Genomic DNA, 19,679 nt, shown 5'->3' with positions numbered 1-19,679 from the left:
CAGAGTCTTCCCCCCTTGCCCTCTTACCTGCAATGACATGGGGAGATGAGCACACAGGAAGGGTCTCAAGGCTACAAGCATGGCAGCACTTAGGGGTCCAGGCTTGAACTTCCTTTTCTGGCCACAGGAAGAACCTACCTATACTTCCTGCCAACCTTTCCTCCTCACTCCCTGGCTCCCCAGCCCTGCCTGCTCTCTGTCAGCACTTCAGTCTCCTAATAGTCCTGACAGCTCTTCCACACACATGTGTCAAGCTCCTCACTACCCTGCAAAGGCCCCATTTGCCACCTGGAAATCCCTGTTTGAGGCTAATTTGTGGCATCGCTGTGTGTTGGGGGTGGGGGGGTGGGGGGACAGAGAAAGTCTTCGCTCTGTTTCCTCTCATATTGTGAAGCCCCCAGGAATGTCCAGACACCCAAGAAGCCTAGGTTCCTCTGCAATGGGTCCAAAACGTTCCCATCCCTCCCCGTCCCTGTGGCCCCAAGGTCAGCCTCTCCATTCCCACACTTCAACAACCATTCTGAGAACAGCTCTAGAGAAGGTGAAATCCAAGACATTCTAATTAAAGAGTATGTGTTGTGGGGTACCACTCCCAGGAAAATGCCAGCTTTAGTGGGGCAAACAGGTGGCGGGGGTGGGGTGGGGGTGGTGGGGAGGCTGATCCAGGTGTGACATGGTGAGAACCACACCCATCTACTTCAGGTCCTGCAGCTTTGAGACACAGAGATAATGCTCATACCCATTTTATAGATGGCAAAAGTGAGGCCAAAGAGGTTAGCAGACTGACACATGATTACACAGTACGCAATGACCAAGACAGGTTTGGAGCCCAGGCCTGTCCAACTCCAGAGTCCATGGCTCAGGGGACATCAAGTCCTCCTGACTGGCCACTGCTATTTGTTTTTCTCAGGAGGTTTGGGCCCCTCTTCCCTCCTTCTGTCCAGGCCTTTATGAGAGAGACCTGTGTGGCCAGGAGGTGGAAGCCAGCCTGAGCCCTAGACCTTATAACCACCTGCCCCTTGGTCCCTGTTGGGCTGCCTCAGTCCCATGGGCCCAGAATGATCTGAAGTCTGGGTGTCAGGTGACTGTATCCAAAGCCCTTCATGACCATGAAGCCATCCCCATCAGACTTAGTTCTCTCATCTGAAAAACGGTATGTTGTTCAGTATACGAAAAATGGGTATGCCCCCAGTTCTGCCCGGTCCTAGGAAAGCAGTCCCTAGCCCCAGTGGATAGCAGAAGCTTACAGGTATCCCTCCAGCCCTGCGGCCCAGCCCCTCCTTGTACTCAGGACAGCTCTGCACCATTTTGCAGGCCAGTAAGAACCAAGGGGAGATAATGAGGAGCTTGGAAACCAAGAGGACAGAGGGAAGTGGGTGCCAGGATGAGCAGACTCCTGGGGTACAACCCACTAAATCAAGGAGGTCTCATTCCTCCCACAATCTCTGGCATCCCCAACCTCCCAAGGACTGCACCCTAAGTGGGGGAAGCAGCTGGCCACTTGGCACTCCTGGAAATATCGATTTTTCCATAGCTTTCTTTCTCCAGGCTTTCCTCCTCGTGGCTCCTCTGTATCCCTCCAAATCTACCCACAACCCAACCTACTCTGCCAGGGGCTAGGGTCCACACCCTGGAGGGCGGGTAGGTTTAACAGTTCCATGCCTGATACTTGTGCGTCCTCCCCACAGAGGGCCAGGCAGCCTGAAAGATGGGGGAAAACACCTCCCTTCTCATGCCTACCATACAGAACTCAGCTGCTTCTACATGGACGAGGGTCAGGCCTCCTTTCCGTGAGCCCAAACCGGGGGCATTTGGGTGAGAGAAGCCCCAACCAGTTTGTGGACATGTGCTCCTGACCCAACTCTGGCACCATCTGGGTGTGAGAAGTGCCCTGAGGATGACTGCCTGAGCCTGTGACTAGAGAGGGCAGACACACAACTAACTGCCTTATGGAGCAGTGTATGGGGTCCGCCCAGGGGCACAGCACGCCCATGTGTGACTGTGTATGTTCATTTCTGACATATGTGCCAGTATGTGTACACACCAGAGGCCGCGGCTGTGAGTGTACCAGCATGTGTGCTTCTGGAGTGCTCATGGCATAGGTGTTTAAGCCCATACCATGCATGTCAGTTGTGTGTGCAGGTCGTGTGGAACTGTGTGTGCTGAGTGACTTGTGTCTGTCCCAAGTGTGTACCCTTGGGTGTGCCGCGTGGGGAGTGCGTGAGTGTGCTCTGCCTGCCAGGCCGCAGGGCCTCGTGGGGCTGCTGGAGATGGGGTGACTCACGTCTCCTGAGCTCATCCCGCCGCCCGCCTGCCCAGCTCACCCTGCTCTGCTGGGCTCATGGCCGCCACTACAAGAGGTGGGGGGTGCGCAGGCAGACGCGGCAGGGAGGCTGGCTTGATAAATAACTTGCTGCTTCCCCAGGCCTCTGAGAAGAGGAGGCTGCATCATGGGGCGAAGAGGGGGAGTGGGGGGGGGGGGGTTGGAGGCAGCCCTGGCCCCCCAGGCTCCGGCTGCCCTGGCCCCCACAGCCCAGGCTGCGGCTCCGGTTCCTGTTTCATCGAAACCTGAGCTGGGAAAAGCCTATCGGGTCATCTTGCCTGTCCCGACGGCCGCCAGGCCCAGGCAAGCTGCCCCTCAGGGGACAAGCCCGCAGCCTGGCCGCCCAGGCAGTGGGTGGGTGGGTGGGGGGAGGATATTTCTGTCCAGACTAAATGCAGCTCCAGGCCTCTGTCTGCACCCCCACCACCAACAGCTGCTCCCAGGGGCCCTCTGGCTCTGCAGGACTGACTAAATATAGCCCCCCACCCCGGCAAACCCCCAATGTTCACCTCTTCCCATTGGCTCCACCCACATGAGGGTAGGAAGAAGGCTGGGGAGTCCACTGTGTGACCTTGAGCCAGTGTCTCCCCTCTCTGGGCTCTCAGCTACGAAACACCAAGTATTCCTCAGTTCTAGGCCCCGACTTGCCTAACAGGCACTACTGGAAAGCAGACCACAAAGGTAACTAAATTGGGGTCTTTGTCCAGGGAGATAAGGACTGAGGTTCCCTCATCCAAAGTGACCACAACCTGCTTCAGCAAAATAATAACTGAGGGAGGCCCTCCCCAACAGCCCAAGTACCTTTAGGTTTATAAACATGGCCCCCTCCACCTTGCCTGTTCCTTGCCCAAGCTGGGCAATACCAGGCTCCTCCAATCTGCCCCAGTCAGACCCTGGCCAGGAAACAAGTTGTGCCAGGCTTGGGGTGGGGGTTGTGGGGACACGGGAGCAAGACAGCTGCTATTTCCTGGACGCCACAGTCGGGCACAACCCGGATTCCTGCCTGGCTCCACACTCTGACAGACAGCCTCTCCCAGGCTCCAGCCCTCAACAGGGCACTCCCGTCCCGTGTCATCAGACCCCAGCCAGGGTCACAGCCCCACTCCCCATACTGTACTGGTACAGGCAAGAAGGGATATACCTTCTGGTCTGGGCTGGGAGAATGGTGGTCTCTGCAGGGTTCAACAGGCGGGGGAGGCAGCCCAGCTCCCCACCTCCCGCTTGCCCACCCACCCGGCTGCTTCCCCCAGCCCCACACGCACCAAATTCCCCACATGCCTGTCTGTCTCTGACAGCTCGTGCAAATACTTGGCTGCATGGGCACCCGCTGTTCTGAGCCCGCTGTGCCTCCTCCTCCCCTGCCTTCCCCGGGGGGTTCTGCAGACGCAGCCAGAGACAGGAGGGGGCCAGAGCCACGAAGCTTGGTGGGCAGTGGGGGGGAGCAAAAGCTGGAGGGACCAGTCTCAATTCCGAAGCACCAGCCCAGGCCCCCAGGCCGGGGGTGGGGGGGGGACCGAGGGACCTGGGAGGCTACTGTGAGCCAGCTCTGGCTGGGAGGCAGCTGCTGACGCCCCCGCTGCCCCCCGGAACCTCCCAGGAGGACCTTCCGGCGGCCTCCCACTCGCCTCTGCCGATGAAACAGCATCTGCCACCCCCTCAGCGGCAGCTCAGGACAGGGCAGGGGGCTCCATGAGGCCCCTGGGGAAGGCTCTGAAATCTGAATTCTGGCGTGGACCCTCCTGGAACCCCAGCCCCAACCACCGGCTCAGCCTCAGAGCCTGGGAGTAAGGGGTACGTCCCCACCCTGCCCCTGTGTGAGGGGCACACGTGCCCAGCTGCCAGGCCTAGCATGTCTCCACTTAGACTGGCTGGGGGCCTTGTTTGCCACCAGCTACCCTCCTCCTTCCTGCGTGCCTTGCCTCCCTTCTAGGAGGCCAGTGGAGGAAACACTTCCTGAGAACGGCTGGGATTTTCTGCTGGACAATGTCTGACTGACCAGCTTCTTATCTGCCCCCACCTCATTCCTTCTCCCAGAGTCACCCCTTCAGCTAAATCACACTCCGACCTCATGTCTGCAGCCAAGGACCCCCCCCTTCCTGACTTACCACTCTGCCACTTGCTTCCACATTCCCAGTATCCACAGTACCCAGTACATATCCAGGCGCAGAGTAGACCCTAAATGAATCACCTCATGAAATAACACCCTCCATTTTACAGATGGGTACATTGTGGTCAGGAGAGAGCCCAGAGAGCTAGACCTCCCATCCACTGCTCTCTCTTCCTGAAGGAGACTCTGACTAGGTCCCTCCTCTATCCATTTACCCTCCACCACACTTTTGCCCCAGCAATCAATTCAGCCCTCCTAGGCTACTGGAGGCATTAGACGGACTCCAAGCAGGGCTTTTCTCAGTCCCTTGGGTCCAAATGTCCAGCTGGCTATTCCAGACTACGCTCTCAACACTCCCACAGCGTGACGACGGTCTTGAAAAATATCCCAACTGTTTGTCTTTGTGACACTAGACTATGGAGTACAGCCTCCTCTCCCCATTGCACAGATGGGGCTGCTGAGGCCCCCAGGGGAGGGGGGAGCTGCAGGCGATCGTGAATCAGAGGGGGAGCTGGGAAGCAGCCCGGCCCTGCCGGCTGTCGCTGGAACCAACAGCCTGCATTTCCTCCTTATACTGGTGCCTCAGGAAGCGTGGGCATTGGGCAGGCAGGCACCCCGAGAGGACCCCTCCTGTGCCTGCAGGCCAGCCACATCCCCTTGCTGCCTCACTCGGCCCACAGTACCCACTCCCACGCCGGCTAAATCACCAAAGAGCAGTAGACCAGTGGTAGAACTGGGTTTCTGTCTCAGGTATGTACTCATGTCACCTGAGGGTACCACAAGGAGGCCCCTCCCCTCAGGTCCTCAATGTCCCCTGGCGTCAAACACTATTGAAACATGACCATTCATACTCCCTCCAGCAGTAAAACCCATGGTTCTGTGATTCTAGAATCCCAAAAGCATAGGAATCCTGATTTGAGAATCCCTCTGCTCCAAGTATTCTATAATTCTAGACTCCTGTGACTAAAAATTCTAGGCCACCAAGCTCTGACACTCCAGGAAGAAAGGGGGCCAAGTCCACACTCATTTCCTGCTATGGGTCCAGCTAATCAATCTCCCATCTAGCTTTGGGGGAAGTGAGGGGCTGGATCTCTCCCACCAGGGTCAACAGGAACTGGACGTGAGACTGGCGGGGGGCGCTGCTGGGAATAGAGCTGGTCTAGTCCTGCAGGCCAGGCCAGCTCCTCAGGGCACCACAGCCACTGATGCTATAGACGTCAGGAAGCTCAGCCCTCACCAGAGCAAGAGTGGGTAGCTAAAGGTTTGTGAGCCTGCACCCCCACCCTGCAGCTCAGAGGGAGGACAGGCGTCAGGTCAGGGCTGGTCTCTGCTTCTCAGGTTCCAAGCTAAGCTCCACGCTTCATCTTCCTGTCTTCACCACCCACTGCTTCCTCCTTTCCACCAGTCCCCTCACCTCTCAGGCACCCAGGCCAGCCCCAGCCTAGGCCAGCTGGCAGCTAGCCAGGGCAAGGCTCCCGAGCCTATTCCATAGATGGAAAAACTGAGGTCCAGGGAGACGATGGGACCTGCCTCGAGGGCTCAACCCGAGCAACCTTTTGGTCTCTGGCCACATGTCTCAGCCCTGTCCCCCACCTCACTTCCTAGGGTCCTCTACAGAACCAGTGGATTTCTACATACCAGCCTGATCACAAGCACACCCCCCCCCATCCCACTCATTCCCATAACTAATCATCTGGTCATCCATTAATTCAGTCTTTCATTCACCTAACTGGTTAATCAGCCCATCTCCCCAGCACATGCCAGGAACCTTGATAAGGGTATGGGGGCCTCAAGAAGGAAAGACAGTAAAGTCTGTAGTCAAGAATCATTTGGGGAGTTCCTGCTGTGTGCCAGGCAGCGTGGAAGGTGCAGGGAAAACCTGCACAATGGACGTCCTCATGGTGTTCACAGCCAGGAAAGGGCTCTGCCAGGACGCAATCTCACTTGTCAGTTGCAAGTCCTGGCGCAAGCCACAAACTCTCCAGTCCCAGTTTCCTCATCTGTATACGCGGACGCTAACAGCACCCAACTCACTGGGCTACTGTGAGAATTAAAGGAAGCGAAGGCTAGAAACAGTGCCAGCTAGCCATTGCCATTGTTACAACAACTTATTACTATTTATTATTATCATTATTATAATAATCGGGGGACAGCAATTGATTAGAGCAGCTGTTAGAGCTCTTCAAACATTTGGCTGGTGCCAGGCACCGGGGGTACAGGAAGGAATCACTGCCACATCCCATTGCAAAGTTGGCAAGGAGCAGGCTCAAAGAATCCCATAAGCATCTGATGAATGAGGGAGTCAATGACAGGAGGCATGGCCCTACCTCCAAGGAAGGTACAAACTAGCATGTGCTCATGCATGCTGCACACGTATGTGCAAACACTTAAGTGTGCACGTGTGGCACCTGGGAGGTCCAGCAGAGGGCAAGTTATGTGGGAGTGGGGCAGCAGTACAGGGAACACAGCTGCTCATGCTGGGTGAGGCCCCCGTCCAGCCCCCGCCCTGCCCCAACCCCAGCGCTGCCAGTGATCACAGCAGAGCTGAGGGGATGTGGCAAGAGCAAGGACCAGGCCCGGTGGGGAGAGGCCCGGAAGGATGCTTTACATAGTTCTGGCCACCAGATTACAGGCCTAGGCTAGGCCCCTGGGTGGGGGGTGGGGACCTCCAGGTGCTACCCCACACAAATCAGGCCCGAGAGCCTACACTTTATGCCTGTACTGGCACCACACAGGAGTGCTCCTGCTGGCAGGCTGGGCAGGTCCGAGGGGGTCAGAAGAGGTCACAGGGAAGGGAGGGAACAGGGGGCCCAAGGACTGTGTGGGGGTCTGCTGGCTATCGGGCTCCCCTGGGGCCACCAGGCAGGCCTGGCTCTGCCCTGCTGGGGCCAGCAGCTGGAGGGGAGTAAATATAGCGCGGGGCGTCCCGGCCACATTCCTGGGAGGCCAGCACGGCCTGCCTGCCCGCTGCTCTAGGCAGAGCACAGCAGCCAGGGCCTAGAATTGCCACTGCCCTCTTCCCAAACAAACAGAAAAATAAATAAAACCAGCTCTCACGGCCAGCACAGCTGGGAGGAGGGGGCAGGAAGGGGTGGACCCAGGAGGGGGGCAGGCAGGCGGACCAGTTGCCACGGTTTCTGTTCCTCTCTGTTCCGCAGGGAAGGAGGAGGCCAACAAAAGAGGAAAATGGAGGAAAAGGGCAAAGAGATGGTCAGAGATGTGAGAGAATGGGTATGAGAGATGGAGGGTATGACAAGTAGAGGTGTCAGACAGACAGGTCAGGAGGGACAGGGAAGGTGTCAGGGCCAGTTGGAGGAAGGCAGAGGCAGCCTCGGGTCAGTAATTCAGCAATTCAGCGGCAGGCAGACAAAGGGGGCCTGTGGACTGGGGTAGGGGGCCGGCTCTAAGGGCCATGAAATATTAAAGAGCCTAGGCCAATGAGTGACAGAGGTCATAGAAATACGGAGACTAGTCAGGGAGATACGGGGACCCTGCCTCTGCCCACCCCACCCCCCCAACAGCCAGTCCCTCTCCACCACCTCCAGCAGAGCCAGTCTCCCCAGCTTTTCTCCTGCTGTGGCTCTTTTCTGTCTTTCCACCCATAAAGAGGACAGGCTGAGAGTGGGAGGGGCCGTGGGGATTAGTGGTGGCAGGGGACCTTTGCAGTTCCCTTTTCTCTCTGGCTGATCTGTGCGCAGCCAGCCTTCCAAAGCTGCCAGCCACCCTAGCAAGAAGGCCAGGAGGCCTGTCAGCATGGCCACTGCCACAGTGCCTCCTGGGGAAGGAGGGGGTAGACTTCCAGCTTCTCCTTTCCGGAAAAAAATCAGCCAAGCCACCACTTTCCACAGAGACCAGCGGGGAGGGAAGGCCATGCCTCAAAGCTCAGCTGAGCCGGTAAACAAGCAAGCAAGCCATCAGGTCATCCCTTAGCTCCCCCACCCCACCCAGGCCCCATTACCAGCCTCATGACCTTGGTCAGTCAGTCCCCTTGTCCCTGAGCCTGTGTCTTCACCAGCCCCACCCCACCAGCCCCACCCCACCCAGGAAAGAAAGAAGGCAAGTAACACGCTGAAAACCTGCTGGGGCGGCTGGGACCAAGCACCTGCATGCAGACAACACTCCCATGGCCCTGTGAGGTCAGGGCTATTATCAGCCCCATTTTACAGATGGGGAAGAGAAACTCAGAGAGGCAGAGTGATACGCTCCAGGGAGGACACCTGATGATTAGCAGAATGGAGACAGCAACACTAAGTGTGAGCCACATGTTCTTTTCTTCCTTTTCACTGGGGGACATGAAGTCCTTGTCACCATAAAAGCCAACTTTTATTGAATGCTGACTATGGGTTAGCCACTGGTGATGGACACTGCTTAACCATCCCTGTGTCCATCTGAAAATGGCCTTATGGGGTAGGCACTCTTATTATCCCATTTCAGGGATAAGGAATCTGAGGATCACAGAGAGAACACAGCTCGCCCAAAGGTCATACATTCAGCTCGACAGTGACATACATGGCCAGGATTTGGAGCCAGGTCTGACTCCAGAGCCGGTGCTCAAACACACCTGTCTGGGTGAGATAAAGGGAGGGAGTTAGGAGGACCCAGTAGAGGGGAATTCAGTGGTCCTATTGACACCATGAAAAGGTCAAAAAACAAGGTCACAATTGCTGTGCTGGAGGATGGCCAGCAACTGCTCTGGGAACAAGAGAACCTGTGGGAGCTGGGAGTGAGGGCACTGCCCAGGGGCCTGGCCAGAGTGATCTACCTGCTTTACCTAGAGCCTGGGTACCAGATAACACAAACCCCCTCCCCCAGCGTGGGGATACTAAGGCTAGTCCTAAAAGGGACAGCAGAGCCTGCCCAGTTGGCCCCCAGGGTTCCAACCTGCACCGCAGGGCCAGTATGCCAGGAACTAATCTCACCTTCCCAAGAGCCCCTAGTGCTGGCGGAAGGGGGGGACAGGATTCCCTCCCTCCCTTCCAGGCCCTTCAGGCCCAGAGGGAGGCCAGCATCAGAGGCAGGAAATGAAGAAGAATTTGCGATCTAATTGAGCTGGCGGGGGATTAGGCGGCAGAATGCAATTACAGGGGCTGGAGCGGGGCCAGGGGCACTGACACCCTGAGATGTGGCCTGGCCCAGGTGACGGGGCCTAGCCAGTTTCTGGCCAGAGACACCCCCCTGGGAGGGTGGAGGAGGATGGTAGACGGGGACTGGGGACATAGCACACAGAGGACTGCAGGGTCCAATTCCATGTAACACCCGGATGCAAGTTTTCCTGGGAATTCTATCCCAGGAAGAGCCCTGTGGACTCTCACACAGGGAGCAGGCAGATAGAAAACACACTCTAACAGGTTCTGCTCATGCATGTACACACGTGTTCATGTGCCCAGGAAAGCCCCACATAGCCACGTTCACTTGCACAGGGACAGATTCCCAACCAGCAGACACAGAGCTCTGGCCCTTTGCTGCCACCAGCTCTACCAAAGTGTGTGTGGGGGGGGATTCAAATCAAAACAAACAAAAAAAATACACCCATGACCTTAAAATCCTTTTATTCCTATAATCACAGGCTGCCATCGCCGTGGATACGCGCTGTCACCCTGGCCCCAGCCTGTCTCCCTCCACGGCTTCCAAAACTCCCAGCAGGCAGGCAGACGGAGAGGCTGCCCAGTTACTGCCAGAGAGGGCAGGGGAGGGGAAGGACCAGGTGGGAAAGGTTCGATGCTACACACAATCACACTCAGGGTCTCAACCAGGGAGGGACAAACTCAGAAAGACAGACTGGCAAACAGTGATAGAGAGAGAGAAAGGAACACAGACACCAGCTACCAAAGACGGACACAGACCACTGCCCGCACAGCTCAGACATGCCCACTCCCAGGTTCACACACACTTTCCTAATTCAGATACACCACTCAGAGAGCGCCAGACACTCCCACATTATACAAAACACAGATATACACAAATCACGAACATACACTCTACAAAATTTTAAGCATAAAGAACTCAGAATATACATATTCCCAATTTACAGGGACCAATACAACTTCAGATATACACGCTCACATTCATATCCCATGTACATATGCAATGCAGACACACGCAACTCCTCGATTCACAGATACACATGCTCAGACTCCCACACCCCAAGACAGACACACATTCAACACACAGGTTCACAGATATACATGCCTGAGTCATAAGCACACACACTGCCCAGATTCCCACATCCCAGGCCAACAGACTAAACCCACACCACCTCATCTAGCAGCTGTCCCCTTTGGCTTTAGGGGGCAGGTGGAATGGTTAGCGATTCCTGGGTCTTTGAGGGGGGCAGTTCTTTCTCATTGCCTGCAGCCTGGGAGGTGGGCTACCATTTGCGGGGAATAAAAGGGGAAGTAAGAGAAAGGAAAAACAAAACAAACAAACAAAAAAAAAAACTTGAGTGGGATATTCTTGTTGGGCAGTAGCGCGTGAGTAACTGGGGAGGCTTTTTGTGGTCTGGTGCGTTCCAGCTATGAGTGAGAGTTTAACTATTAATACACTTAATCAGGGACACTTCACTCACACACTTACAGGCTAGGGGGATAGAACGAGACCAGACCAGGTGATGAGGGTAAGAGAGGGAGAGCCTCAAAAAAGAAAAAAATGGAAAAGCCCCAATCAGGGCCCCCAGGAGGCAGGGAAAGGGCGGAGCTTCCACCCTGGGCCTGCCTCCAGAGCAGGGGCGGAGTCAGTGATCATTTCTGCACCGCCAGAAGGGTGGGGCCTGACACATAGTAGGTGTTCAATAAACATACATAGGGCCAATGAATGAACAAGTGAATTACATATAGAGTGGGTACTAACAGTAACAAGAATAAGTGAGCCCTGCCCCATCCTTGGCTAATTAAGGCATGCTCCAGAGCACCACACTTGGGGAATTCTGACTTCATGGTCACCCCTCCAGACAGGAGCTCTAGGAAAGCAAGCTTAGGTCTGGTTTATCAGTATCCCCCATTCCTCCACCCTATCTCGTACCCTGGAAAGTCAGCTGACTTCCCAAGGTGACCCCCATCTCCATTCTACCCTCCCATAATAAATAGGTGGGGTCCTAGAGAAGGTGGGGTATTTAATTCCCACCCCCACTCTCCTATGAGAGACTCAGTTTCACATTTGCCAAATGGGTAGGAGGCAGGCAAAAAGCTGGAAAGAGGCAGCACGAATTGGGGGTCACAATGGGAGCCCACAGAACATAGGCCTGTGCTGGCCTGGGCCCTGAATGCAGAATCCTCCCCTCCCTTCCCCCACCCAGCCCAGCCCAGCCCAGCCCAGCCGGGTGGACATTCCAGGCCTCACGTGACATAGACAAGGCCGCTGGCCCACGGGTAAGTCAACAGTCTCTGTCGGGGGAGAGATAGGAGGCCCGGGCCAGGGTCACCTGCTGAGCCGAGAAAACAGCCGGTCCCAAATACACACACATAAATAAGGCGCCAACGACAGCCAGCCAGCCAGCCAGCCTGCCAGCCAGGCAGCCAAGGGTCTGTCTTCTGCAGAGGAACCTCTGCCCCCACCTTGGAAAGAGGTGGCATGGGGGAGGGAGATGCAAGGCTGGTTAGGGGCTTCCCAGAAGGCTTCAGCCCTGGCCAGGACTGGGGGGTGGGAGGTAGGAGCTTCTACCAAGATCTCGAGGGCTGGACTCAGAGACCAACCTCCCTCAGCTGTTCCCACCTCTTCCCAGGGCAAAAATCATCCCTCTCCCCCCCCCCCCAAGGAGAGAACAATTTCCGTTCTGGGAGGGGGGTGACAGCTGCAGAGCGGGCCACTACGCCCCCCCCATAGCTCTTGCTTGAGTCTCATCCAGGGAAACTGCTAAATCAACACTACGCAGTTGTAGGTAATGCTGGCCTTAGTCTCTCCGCATCGCTTCAAAAAGGGGTTTGGGAGGCTTCGGGTCCCAGTTCCTGGGTTTCCCATGGCGGTTGGAACCCAGGGTACCGCGTTCTTTCGGGAGGGCGATCAGGGCAAGCCGAGGCCAGTACGCCCCCTAAAAATGTCTAATTTAAATGCTCTCAGTTGCACTGACAGACACCCCCGCCCCCGCGGGCCAGGGCAGCTGAGGTGGCGCCGGGCGTTCAAATAGCGCTCCAAACAAGTCCGCAGCGACCGCGCACGCAGCCCCCGCCAGGCGGCCCCAGCGGAAAACTTGAAAGAGACTCTGTTTGCTGGCCGCCCTGGGGCGGCTCGGGCGGGGGCGAGGGCCGAACGATCACACATGACCCCCTCCCTGGCGCTTCCTGCGCAAATGCAGGCGGGGGTGGGGTGGGGGAGCAGAGCCGGCCACAAAACCTAGCGCTCGCAACAGCGCCCGCCGCGCGGGGAAAGGCGGAGGTCTAGAGGTTGGCTCGCCGGACAACCTCCTGCAGCCCCCCAAATCCGAAGACGCGACTCTCGGACCACCCAAGGTCCAGGGGGCAAAGTAGAGAGTGGCTGCTAACCCTATAGAGCCCCTGTCGTAGGAGACGAGAGTGGGTCTTTCCGGATGAGTCTGTACAGACCCCCCCACCCCCACCCCCAATCTGCCAGTACCTCCTTGCAGCCCATGGCACTAGCCCAACTCTGTGCACCCCTTCCGACTCCTGAAGGGAAAAAAAAAAATGCGATCTTGCTCCCTCATTGGGCGCCTCAGGCTCTTCTGACAGGTCCCGGAGGCGGCCCCCCATTTAAAAACTGGAGTCACTCACTTTCGGTCGATCCTACAAATAAACAAAGCCAGGCGCACCCCGCGCTCCCCGCCGGAAAGCAGCCCATTCTGGGCGAGGACAACTTCCCCCAGCAAGAAAATTAACACATTCTTCTCGCGGCGGTTCGGCCCCTCGCTCTGGGGAACCCAGGGGGAAGAGGGGAATCGGGGCCGAACTTCATGGGTAAATGTGGGGCCAGAGCCGCGAGGAGGACGCCTGGGACACCCGCTTCTCACAGCTCCGCAGCTAGAGGAACACCCCCATTCTCCCTCCAGGGCTTTGCACGCTGTTTGGCTACGCGGGGCTCGGGAGACAGCCTGAAAGACCCCCCAAGGCTGAGGAGGAAAGGAGAGAGAGGCCGCGGGGCGTGTGGACGGGGGCCGTGATAGTTTGATGGGGAAAAAAAGGTCAAACTTGATCAGCCCGCCAGGCACCCAGCGGGCAGCGGGGGCGAAGAGCCGGAGGAAAAAATGTAGAAGTGGTCGTCGCCCCCTCCAAGTGGAGGGGGAGAGTCAGCCACGCGTGGTCCAGGGCACTCAGAGCAGTTACCGTCGCCAAAACATTGGGCTGCGAATGGGGTCTGATGGGGGGAGTGCGCGCCGGGGATCTCCAATCAGCCGCCCCCGCAGGCGGAGCGCCCGCCCAACACCGAGATGTGAGGACCCGGGCTCCCGCCACCCTAGCGCCTTACAGCTCGAGTACTTGGGGAGGAGACGGTACCCCGCAAAGAGTGCCCCAGTCCCAGTCTACGGCGCTCAACCCGCAGTCCCCGACCCTAAAACCCCTCTTTTTGTCTGAACTCAGTGATCTGAGACCGAGCCGACTGCGGCTTGGGGAGGCTTGGGTACAGCAGCGGCCACCGAGCGAAGACTCCCAGTCTCCGGAGCTCCGGAGGCTGAGGCTGCGGGCGTCCCCCGCCCCTCCCAACAAGGACCCCTCCTTCCCCGTCCCTGGCTCTCCGCACCTGAACTTCGGGGGAGCCCGCGCCGCCAAACTTTCCGCCGACTTGCAGCGAACTCCGGCCCCGGCCGCGCATCGGGCCCCGGGGGAGGAGAGGGAGGTAGGCGGGGAAGGGGAGGGGGCCGGCCTCCGGGGGGGTCGGGGGAGGGCCGTGGCCTGACACCTACCGGCTCTGAGTCGTCCTAGCCGTCACCGCCGCCGCCGCCGTGAGGCCGAGGGGGAGGGGCGGGGCGGGGAGCTGCGCTCCGCTCTGGGCACCGCCGCCGCCGCGCGCTCCGCTTCAGCCGCGCCGCCCGCCGTGCTCGGGTCCGGATCCGGAGTCACGCCGCCGCGGCTGGCCCGAGGCGGGGAGGGGGGGGAGCCTGCAGCACCTGCCCCTCCTCCCCCTCCCCGCGGCCCAAATTAAAAAACAACAAAAAGCAACTAATCACCCCCGAGCGGAGCGCGGCGAGGCGGGCGGAGGGCGCAGCGTGAGGCGCCCGGACTCAGCAGGCGGCGCGCATGGCTGGGCGCGGACTGGGCAGGGCTAGGACGCGGGGCCCGGCTTCGGGGGGCAAGGTTCGGCCGCTCTTCTTGCTGGGCTCGGGCTCCTGCTCTCGCCGCCGCCGCCGCCTCTGCTGCCGCCAGTGCTGCCGCCTCTACATCCAAGCTCAGGCTCCGCCGCCTCTGCCGCCGCCGCCGCGCGCCCGCCCGGGCAGGAGCTCTGAACGCTGCCCGGGGGCTGCTGGCAAAACCCGGACCGGACTCGCCGCTCCCTCCTCCTCCCCCCCCCCCGCCCCCGCCCTCCACCTCGGCTCCCCTCCCTCCTCCCTCCGCCTCCCAGCGCAGCTCTGGCCACTTGGACGCCGCAGGCTCTGAGGCCGGAGCCGCAGCCACTGCGCCTCCAGCTCCCCGCGCTCTGATGAGGTCGGCCAGGCTCAGCTCCCCAGCGCGCCTCGTTTACCTCTTTTCCCACAACTTTACAAAAAAAATAAGAGGACCTTCCCCGTTTTGTGAGAAGTATGGGCTTGGACACCCACCTTATGTTGAAATCCGCCGTCCCACTGCCCCCTCTCTTAAACGGGCCGCGAAGCTACGAGGACCAATAGGGAGAGTTTGGCCGCGCCTCTCAGCTCAGGTGCGCTTACAGCCGGGATCTCCTAGCCAAGGGCTCTTGGAGCTATACGCGGGTTGAAAAACCTTACCCCTCCCAGAGCGCTTTCCTGGATTCGGTGCGTTCTGGTTGCCCGGGAGAAAGGGGGCGGAGATTCCTGTCCCCATTTCACAGATGAGGAAACTGATCCGAAAAAGGACATTTTGCGTCCCACGCCTGCACCAGTCCAAGCCCTGAGTCCTGGGGCTAAGGCACTCATATTGTGGTGTCCTGGGACTGTGGCCTGTAAACTCCGAGCCTGAAACGATGCCTGGCATAGAGCATCGCTCAACAGACACTGGGTGAAAGAGAGAACAAAAGCCCAGTGGGTACAGATTTGGGCCCGCACATCCTCGCCCTCAATGTCCCTTCCATCTGCCCAGCTTGGGCGCGGTACTACTATGGCTGCGGATGTCTTCATCTTGCCATTTTAGGGATCCATAGAGTAAACCCTGGGCTAATATAATCACAAACTGCAGGTAATCCCAAAATGGAAAGTTTCTGCAATTCTGTGGAAATCGTGGGGGTGGGTTTGTATTTCCTCTGCCAGGAAGAGAAAACACACAACCCCCCAGACAGCGGCCATGGGGTGCGGGTTAGAGCAGAGCGGTTGGGGAAGTCTGCCTAGAGTTAAACGTTGCTGCCCTAGATCGATTGGGGCCCAGATAACAGGGAGTTAACTGTGGCGACTGGGGTGCCTCCAGCCACTTGTGCGGCCTGGGCTTTGGTGGGAGAAGCGAAACCAGCTCCCACGTTGCTGCTTCCTCTCTTCTACATATGCAGTCAGCTTGTCTCTGAGGCAGGCCTCGGCCGTGAGGTGAGTCTCTGGCTAGCAGCCCTGCTGCCCACCCTCCAAGCCTTCTAAATTTGGCCTTGGGACCTTGACCCAGCCAGGGGGTAGGGGAATGAGGGAGGTGTTAAAGGGCAGAGTTCATCTGGAATGTGTTGCCTCTCTACCCCTCTTGCTGACCTCCCAGGCTACAGGGCATGACCCCTCCCCAGACATCGTGGACACCCACTCCCTTCCTTCTACAGATGCTGAGAGTGTCCTCCCTTAACTACAGAGGGTGCCAAAAAATGTATACACATTTTAAGAAAGGAAAAAACTGTATTAAAATTGTAATAATATGTACCGATAACAAAAGATGAATACAAGTCATGTGTATACATTTTTTGGCACCCCCATATATGCAAGGGATGGTTCCCTGGAGGGGTGTTCAGCCTCTCCTCTCCTGTCCTCTCCTCTCTTCTCACCTCCCCAGCACCCTTCCTTAAAGCCAAACCAAACAAACACACAATGTGAGTGAAAGCAAAATACTTACTCTGGGAACAGTTTTCAGATAAGTGAACACCTCTCTAGGTTATCACCTCTAAATGGCTTAAAGACCAATATTCTAGACCCACCTGAGTGTCAGGTACTGTGTTGGCACTGACTATACAAGGAAAAAAGAGGGAGGGTCCCAGGTCTACAGGCTCCAGGATCTATAAACACTTAGCCCACCTCCATTTACCTTTTCTGGGGAAGCTGAGGCACAGACAGTGAGGGGACACCTGTTGTGCAGGAGTTAGCAGGCCACAGAGGACTAGGACACAATAAATGAAGCTCAATCCTACAGGGTTCCTGAAGGCTAGGGTCAGTGCAGAATCAGGTCTGTACACCTGAAAGAAGAAGCTGGTGTCCACAGGGGTGGGTGGGTAGTAGCTCCAGCTTAGAGAATTACTGTTAATTGCCTACTTTTTTGGGAGACCTCTGCCCCCCAACTCAGATGAGCAAGACCAAGGGGGTGCAGGCTGTAACGGAGATGAGTCAGGTGATCCCAATGGTGACTTCCTCAGGGAAGGGGTGCTGGTGTACACCGGGCCCAATTTAACAGGCAGATGTAGGAGTCTTCCCCTTCTCCTGGAAATTAAGAACTGGAGAGAGACCCAGACCCTCCCCCAACCAACCCAGGTAGGAACCAGAGGGGAGAGGGGTAGAACTATCCACACGGAAAATGCAACATGAACAGGAAATGCCATGTGCAAACCATCCACATAGAACTAACTCTCCACCATAACAAGAGACAAGTGGTGAACACCCAGGAAGGATTGGGTGTGAGGTTTGGCCTTGGGGGAGAACATGCCCATCCCAGACCCTTCCCACAAGAAGTGAAGCCACCCTTGTTCACTATTCCCTCCTTTCTCCCTGCCTCCAAAGAGGAATATTTGTTTTACATTGTTAATCAATTAGCTTAGATTCAAGAAGCAAGTTCCTTAAATCTCCAATACCTTTGGGGGAAACAGGGGTCCCTGTCTTTTGTGTAGGATTATGTCAGTCCAGCACCCTGGATCCAGCTCTCCTATGTCCTGGTTATAATATCCATGGCTGGCATTTATGAAGTCCTTACCCTAGCCAGGGCAATGTGCTAAACAGCTAACGTACCTTATCTCATTTAATCCTGACGTCAGTGCCAGTGGTAGCATCATCCCCATTTTTCAGATGAGGAAACTGAAGTGAGGTTGGCACCAAAGTTGTTCTAACCCTTGAGATTTGCTGTTCTAGGAAGATTTCTCACATACACATCCGCCCTGGGGTTCACCTGCTTCACATCCTAGAGTGGTTCCTCAGAGACCCTAGGGTTCAGCCCCAGCCCTTTCCCCAGCTTGGCCTGATTTCCCTAACCAGCCTTATTATGCCTTCCTGCAGTCAATCCCTGGGCCCTGCTGACCAACACCACCCAATACTCACGGTTCCCTCAGACATCCCCAAACTCCCCTTCAAGTTTCCATGGCTTTGCATGTTCTCTCTGTCCAGGAGCGCCTTGATCAAGCTCACCTCATGGACTCCTCACTGAAGACCAAGAGCACGTGTCACCTCCACTAAGTACCTTCTTTGACTTCCACTCCCACCCTCAGTTTGGCCCATATCCACAGGGCCACCGTTAGCCTGTGTGCAAACTGGAGAAAATGACCCCCCCTTTGGCAGATATAGGTAGCCCCTTTTTGGCAGCAGGTTATGGACTGTCTTTCAGTCTTTCTAGCTCCCTGTGCCAGGTGCCTTTCTGTAGGGCATGTACTCTGTGGCCTGACTTTGGGGCCCTTCTGTTCCCTTCTATGGCCACAGTGATCACACTGCACAGAAAATAGCTTTTATTTGCTCATTTGTCTCTCTGTTCCTTCACTACCATCACCCATGGAAATCCTTGGAGGGTAAAAGAGAATCTCCTACCTACCCTGGGCCTGAATCCTGGGCACTAAGTATGTACCATTAGTTAACACTGGAGCCAGCATCTTTCTGGGAACTTACTACTATATGTCCAGCACCACATTAATTGCTCTCTGTGCATACGCTTATTTAATCCTCAGGCTCAGACACCAGCTTAAGGTTACAAAGTAGCAAAACCAGGATTTAAATCCATGCCATGTCTGAGGGACCTGCCACGACTGCCATTTATCAGCTAATGTCGGCCATTGATTAAACATCCAATGAACTGGGAAATGGCTGCATGAAGAGGAGTTAGGGTCTCCAGTAAAAATGGCCAACCTGGAGCCTGGCCTAATGTCTACCCCTTTTGGGCCCTGGTTCCATCACTTGTATCACGGAGAATGGGAGCAAGGGCATTTGGAGCCCTGCCTCAGGGCAGGGTGCAGGATGGTTTTCAGTGGGGTCACACTGGACTGTGACCGCAGCCAAAATCCCAGGGTAGGCCTGGGGTACAAACATGGGCAGGGGAAGAGAGAAGCTTAACTGCCCAGAAACAGGCCCAGGCCTTTGGATTCTTAGCCCTCACTACTGGGCCATTGGTCCTTGGTTCTCCCCATCCGTGCCCCCATGACTTCTGAAGGGATAATAGAGCTGTGACACTAGAGAAAAATCGGCAAGTCCAGATCTATCTCTTAGAAGGCTAAGGCCCACTCATCTCTGAGAAGTCAGTTTGGTGGCCCACACCTCACCCTGAGCTGTATAAACAGGAGGGAAGGGAGGTCAGAGGGGGGACTCCAGTTGCAGAACAAAATGACTCTGGGAGGCTGGGAGGGAGCAGAGACCAGATCAACACATACACTCACAGTTCGCATTTCACCTTGCCCGGGCACAGCCACACACATGCCACAGACAACCAGACATAGCCCCATGTTCTGCCAGGCACAGGGAACTCAGCCTGTATGTGGGGGGGGCGGCGGGGGGGGCGAGGTAGGGGGGTGATGGGGGAAGAGGAATGGGGAACGTTTGGGGGAGGGGGTGTCTTGTCCCTGACAGTAAAACTCTTGGCTTCTCTAGGCACAATCATGGTTTATCTCTATTATGGGAGTGGGAGAGACTGTGTTCCCTGAGGCTAAAGCTGTGGCTCTAGACCCCTGCCCCCTCCCCAAAGACCCCAGACCAGATCCAAGGGGAAGGGTGCTTTGGGTGTCCAGAAGCCAGCCTTGCCTGAAAGTGCCCTACCCAAGACCTGCAGG

The 19,679-nt window shown here is 56.8% G+C and overlaps 1 protein-coding gene across 7 annotated transcripts in view; it reads right to left on the bottom strand.

Moving 5' to 3' along the window:
- The window catches only part of CXXC5 (CXXC finger protein 5), a 33,657-nt gene extending 18,800 nt beyond the window's left edge, over positions 1 to 14,857 (bottom strand). Inside the window, exons 1-2 of one of the 7 annotated variants that reach the window (XM_081034828.1) lie at positions 14,666 to 14,857; positions 14,278 to 14,472 (exon numbers count right to left, since the gene is read on the bottom strand). The gene's annotated coding sequence lies outside the window, so the exon portion shown is untranslated. Of the gene's footprint in view, positions 1 to 27; positions 1,865 to 14,114 lie in introns of those variants that run through there. The other 6 variants (XM_081034827.1, XM_081034825.1, XM_081034826.1 and 3 more) reach the window with 6 other exon arrangements.
- Positions 14,858 to 19,679: the final 4,822 nt, after the last annotated feature.

Source organism: Rhinolophus hipposideros (assembly GCF_964194185.1).
Source record: "Rhinolophus hipposideros genome assembly, chromosome: 23".
In the NCBI taxonomy this organism is placed as follows: Eukaryota; Metazoa; Chordata; class Mammalia; order Chiroptera; family Rhinolophidae; genus Rhinolophus; species Rhinolophus hipposideros.
The sequence above is the reverse complement of the archived record's forward strand: the minus strand, read 5'-3'. Positions and strand labels throughout refer to the sequence as shown.